Source organism: Acanthochromis polyacanthus, chromosome 6 (genome assembly GCF_021347895.1).
Source record: "Acanthochromis polyacanthus isolate Apoly-LR-REF ecotype Palm Island chromosome 6, KAUST_Apoly_ChrSc, whole genome shotgun sequence".
NCBI lineage: Eukaryota > Metazoa > Chordata > Actinopteri > Pomacentridae > Acanthochromis > Acanthochromis polyacanthus.
This window is the reverse complement of record NC_067118.1, coordinates 24,545,797-24,552,401: the sequence shown is the minus strand read 5'-3', so window position 1 is coordinate 24,552,401 and position 6,605 is coordinate 24,545,797.

The following is a 6,605-nucleotide window of genomic DNA, read 5'->3' as shown; positions in this document are numbered from 1 at the left end:
ACATGGATTTGATCTGAAATCCTAAAATGTCAGTTTTTTAGTGTTGTAATCAATAGCCTTTTTGTAAGAGTTGCAGCACTTATAAAAGCAGTAGGCTGCTATGCGTTGGTTCATCATGAAGAGGTTGCTTGAGGTCCTTCAGCTGCATGAAGTCATAAGTGCACAATCCAAACAGGAGAATTCAACTCCCACCTCAGCGTGCAGGCTATAGGCTACAATTGGCGCATTGTGTTCATGGATTACCAGTCTTGTCATACTAAATTCAATAAATACTGTGCATTTAAAGTTTTTTTTATAAATACTTTTATTACACTCTTGTTTATAGTAAAACCCAGTCAGATGATTTGTTTCATTTGCATTGAGAGAACTGGATTCTTAAAAGGAATCAAACAGACTGAGGAGCCTTTATCAGCATGAGCATGGAACATTTACTCACAAGGCAACAGTGAAACACAATAAAGAGAAGAAGAAATCAGCTTCCTTTCTTCGGTGTGTCTTTGATCCCCAGACAGCTCTGCACTGACAGGTACTCAGGGGTATCTAAACCTGACCACGTGGAAGTCGTTAAAGACCTGATTTCAATACAAAGCTCTTTGTTTGTCTTGATTAACAGCAATATTAAAGCAGACACTTGGTCTTTGCAACTTAAAAAGCACGTTTTAATGAAATAATATCTACATAATACAATAGATATTTTAGGATATGTGCTATTTTGACAACTTTTTAGTTGCCTTAGCATCAAATGTCTCTGAATCTTTAAAAACCTGATTATAATGACCTACTGTTAAAATGAGCACCAGGGTTGTAAGTGCAAACACACTTATTATTGTTTTGGCAGCGTGGAAGTGTGCCAGAATGATATCCTTACTTTATATCCTGCTTACTTACCTGCTACATTTGTCAACAACGCCTGCCTCCACTGCTTTATCACAGTATGCTGATTGGAAGCATAACGTCAATTTGATCTTGTCAGGATATTTTCAGACAATTAACAGACTATCTTGAATTAATCAAGAGCTTTTTCACTGAAGAGCACCAATACCGTATTGAGTGGACTGTGGGCTTTTCACTGGAGTAGATCCAACTGATCACTTCAAAACAGATCCGCCCATTTTAAGGCACACATAAAAGAGTCCGCTAACCACAGACTATATACACAGCTGGGCAGGAGGAGCAAGTTCATCTTTCTGACAAATTCTTTCCTCAAGGATCATTTGCTTGATTGCAGAGTTCTAACAAGGTAAGATATTTAACTGAAAAGAAGGCAGAACCAAGAGCTTTGCAAACGCTATAATTACTTAAAAGATCAATTGCAGTATATCTTTTCTTGTCAGTGCAATATAATAAAATTGTTTTTCTCTGTTTAATTAGCTTCAGAGCTGAATGCTGTGAGTCTCGACTGAGAAAAATATGGGAAACGAGCAATCCAATAACACAGAGCCGGTTGAGGTAAATTCATTTAAATTACACAACAGACCTGTGCGACTTTACCGGCATAACTTAAATGTTTGCTAACAATCTCAATGTTTGTGGCTTTCCAAAGTGCTGCAATATTTGAATGCCTTTTTTTGTGTGTGAAAACCAGATTTGTAGTCAATGAACTCCCGAATCGACATAGATCGATATTTATTTCTTTTTTATTTTGTTTGTAGAATGGGAAAATATCTGAGAAGCATGAAAACGGATCAGCAAATGGGCTTTCTGCAAAAATCACATCTAATGGATTGGAGATTGATGGTGAGTAACAAATAAGGCAGATTATACTTAATAGTGCATTAAGTATGACATTGGCAAAATGTAATTTATACATGCTGACACAAATTAAGGTGTCACAATGAAGTAAGCAACATAATGCTCAAAACAAATGAATTAGGGTGATAAGGATGATGGATTAAGTTTATCTTGTGTTATTGCCCTGTGTTATGTTTCGCTGCTTTATGGGAAAACTCTGTACATCAGGGTTGACAAGTAACATCAGCTGATCTGTCCATGTCCACATTAGACTGCTCCTTTGGATGCCCATAATACTCTGTAAACACAGTGACTCCCAGATGGACTGTGACTTCGGACTTCCAAAGTAAACTATAGGCGTAGTCTCAGACATTGACAAGAAGCGACTGTTTGACCTGTCATGGTGTGGTCTATGTCCCTGCAGTAATAACAATGCTGTGGGATTCCCGCTGGCTCTTGAGTTTGTGTAAGAGTTAATGTTGACGCTGGAGACAACCACGATGTCACTTCATGTTTACTTCATGGAGAATTGCACAAGTGGATATACGTTTAACATTGCATGCAAGGGGCTTAACATTCAAATCTATATTAATGTGTAAACGTAGTGACAGCTGTGGGATTATTTAAAGACTTATTGCAGCAAAGACTTTAACACCTTTTATCCTGGAGATCTCTGAACCAGGACCAGCTGTTATAAAAACACACCTGACACTGTTTTTTTTTAAGGTTTATGAGTGTAGCACATTCAAGGACGCCACCTAGTTCTACGAAATGGGTGCAGCGTTTGTTGTGCTTCATTTCTCTTCAATAACATTTGGTCGTGTTGCATCTGATAATTGGTTAAGTGACATATATTCTGAATATTTTGTGCCCTAATTTATGCTAATGATGTGGACAAGTATAAGGATCAGTTTTAAATGTAATTCAGACCAGAACAGCACCACCACCCACTATGACATCAATGACAAACATAAAGCAGAGTCATCACCTTTTTGACAACATCAACAAAATATTAAAATGCTGAAACTTTGTAAAAGAACAACTTAAGGCAGCACTGTTCTTTTAGATTAGTTGGTGAGTTTGTATTTTTTTTTTTTTTTTAATTTTCCTAAGTGTTTCTTTCCTATTTGTTTGACCCTATAGTTTTGTTACTGACAATATTTGGAGATTTTTTTTTCCAGAGAGGAAATTTCTAACAAGGGATTAACTTCAACAAATCAGAGCCTCCATAAAGTCCTTATCAGTCACATTTTAACCACATAAAGAACATATTTATGTATATAATATTAATTAAAGACAATTAATTAGATGCAATTAAATGTTTTACGTGTTATTTTGTGTATTAGAAGTTTAGGAGTGATAACAGCATCAGTCCTATATTTCGACTCCGCCATTTAATTACATTTTAATCACGTGTTTTCTCTTTTGCAGATAAGAGTGAGACTACAGTCCACCAAAATGGCGAGCCCCACTCCTTGACCTTTGCCACAGAATCATCTGAATATGTGATAATCGAATCAGAATGCCAACCCGACAGTGCCCAGGTTATTTCTGACATCCCTGACACCACCACACAGAAGGAAGAGGTCAAGAAAAGCAAAGAAGAAAAAATGAATCTATTCAACAAAATGTTCCGAAGGAAAGCAGAACCTCCTCGTGGTGTCGAGAGTGTTGAAGAAAAGAGAGCCTCGGGTGAAGATCAGACAGATGTAAGTCTTCCTCCCGCTGATCCACAGCAGGTAGGTGCACAGGTGGTTTTTAATTGATGAGTATGGTAGATCTAAACTAATGATGAATTGATGCTATTAAGTTTTTCCGGTTGCTAAAGCCTGATGTACTTTGCACTGTAGACCTCCATTGTGTTTAATAATTGAATGAGATATAGTCCTTTATTAAAATGAGTATAGAGACTAGAGTTTTTTGGAGTTAAAGCACCAAACCTACAACTGAAAATGCACTATTTAATTTTGTTATAGTAACTTTAAGTGTGTGTGTGTGTGTGTGTGTGTGTGTGTGTGTGTGTGTGTGTGTGTGTGTGTGTGTGTGTGTGTGTGTGTGTACATATATATATATATATATATATATATCACATATAAAGTAAAGAAACAACAATCAAGACACCAAAACAAGAACATTACAAGCGAGACCCTCCACAGAGTTTAACTAACATCAACTGAGACTTTTATTCTTAAGTATTTACCATAAGACTGCTTTCTGATGACTCAGTTTGATGGTGTGATGGCAAACACAAACTGCATTTTGTCTTAACATTCATTTTTATGCTTATAATGAAGGATTTGAGCGGAGACGAAGATGACACCATGGTTATCATTGAGTATCCACGTCAAACCGCCGAAAGATCAACACAGACTGACAGAAAACTGGAAGCAGATATTTCAACGCAAACCGGTGATGGTGAGGATGTTGAAGACACCTTAAATGATGAACCCTCAGAGAACCGGACAGTTTGGATCTTCAGTGAAAAATGGGACGTCGTGGAGAATAACATGTATGAGAATACAATGTTCAGACTGTGGCAACTGGACTTTTCACACAGTTTTGGGTCTAACCAATCCAAGCCAGGAATGGCTGCAGAACCAGAATCTGACCCAAATGAATCCTTCACAGAAGACGACAAAAACCTGACTGAGGAACCCCTGCCATCAAAACTCCTTGCTGTTCTTCCAGAAGTGGTGGCAGCTTGCCTTAAAGCAGTTTTCGGTGCTGATGCTGAAACCCCTGCCTACCTCGCTGTAAACACGTCAGAGCCAGGAGTAGATGAGGTAATTACTGAAGACATTGGTGCAGAAGCTGTAGAAATGTCAGCAAACGAAGTGCTGATTGAAAGCACTGAACCCAAGCCCAATGCTGTCACTCCTGAGGTAAAGGAACCAAGGAGCCGAGGCATTCCCTCCCAAGACAATGAACCAGTGGCTACAGTGACAGAAACAATCTCTGAGGTTGTTCATGAGGAGCCAGATCTTACACCTGCATACAAAGATATGCCTCTAGAAGAGCCTGCTCTCTCCTTTGGGACGGAAATTCTACTTACGATGGAATCTTCCCATGAGGAGATCACTGCTGATGATGCTGAAAAACTCAGCCTTCTAATTCCCGACAACCCTTCAGAGAACTGTGATAGTTGCAAAGAGGCAGAATGTGTTAGTTTGCCTTCAGAAATGCCGGAAGATGCCTTAAATAGTCCAGATCTTAAAGTTAAGCCAAAGTCTATTCCAAGATTTATAACTACAGATGACACCCCTGAGGTTGGAGAAGATATGGTAGCTGAGGCAGAACCAGAAAAAGTTCAAGGATCACAACCCAGTTCTGCCATTGCTAAAGACAATACACAGGAAATACCAGAGGCAGCAATTGACTTCATCTCTCAGCAAATGGAACCTCAAGCCACCACTCCCCAGGAGCCTGCAACAGATAATGGCAGAGCTCAAATAGGAGAAGTTATCACTACAACAATTTTTGTGCCCCTCTCTAGAGAACAAGAAGCAAGTCTTTCTTTCCCAGAGGAGCCAGCTGAGCCAGTCGCTGAGGAAATAAACCAAGAAGCCACAGAGGCTCTACCAAATGAAACTGAAACAGTGCCAGACAGAGTTGAAGAAGATATCGCTGTCCAACAACCATCTACTGAAGGTAACATCACAACAGGAGCCACAGAGGACACCAGTTCTGATGAACCTGTGGAAGAAGATGAAGCATCAGAAGACACTTTGGTGAATGCTGAAAGCCCTCAAAAACAAGAGCAAACCCCTATAATCTCACCGGAAGAAAATTCAAGCACCTTTGAAGAGTATGCAACCACTGTGCTGTTGGAGAACATGGTTATAGTCATTTCAGAGAACCTTGAAGTAGCTGAAAACATAGATAAAAAAACAATACAATGAACAAGCAGACATGCCACTGATGGATGACTCAGAACAATCTGAGCCCCCGTGTTTCAATCCAAGCTGAAGCTGCGTTAGAAGATGCTGATAAAGAGACAGATGCCGCATCTATGACTGATAAAGTCTTGGAATCTCTCGAAGCTACTGACACCAGCCATGTCGTTTCTGAAGAGGAGATGGAGCTCCAAGCAGTTGCAATCCACAAGACAGCTGAAGATGTTACAGAAGACATAACACATGAAGCTGAAAATTCTGGCGATGTTTTAGCAGTTGAAGAGAACACTGAAGATCCGCAAATTTACACTTCAGCAGAGTGTGTTGAGGTCGTTCTTAATGCCGTTGTAGAAAAAATCCCTATTGAAGAATTGAAAGCTGAGAATGACTCAATTGTGAAATAAACAGAATTTGCTGAAGAAAACTCTGTCACAAGTTCATTTGTGGAGGCTTTAGTTTAGGCTGCACTCAGCTTGTATATCAGCTTCTGAAGAATGCGTACATATTTGCTTGATGGTTTAAAGATATCTTCACTGGGCTACTGTGTTACTGTTTGCATTGATGTGACCCCGTAGGGAGAATAGCCCGACTTAGATTATCTCTTTTCACCTACCTCATCATGTGTTAAATGTACCAGTCAAAAGATGGGACACACCTTCTCATGCAGTGGTTTTTATTCAATTATTTTCTACTTAATACTGAAGACATCAAAACTATAAAAGAATACAGATGGAATTATGATGTAAACAGAAGTGTTAACCTTTGGTGTCAATCTACAATGCTGAAAATAATACAAATAAATAAAATGCACTGAATGAGAAGGTGTGTAAAAACGTTTGACTGGTAGTGTATGTGTATTCATAATGTGTGATAACAAATGCAACTGGACGGTAAAATGATGAGCATCAGAACAAAGCCCACACTGTAACACACTCAAACATTGCCCAATAAAATGAAAGCATTGAAATTCTTCGTCTTCAT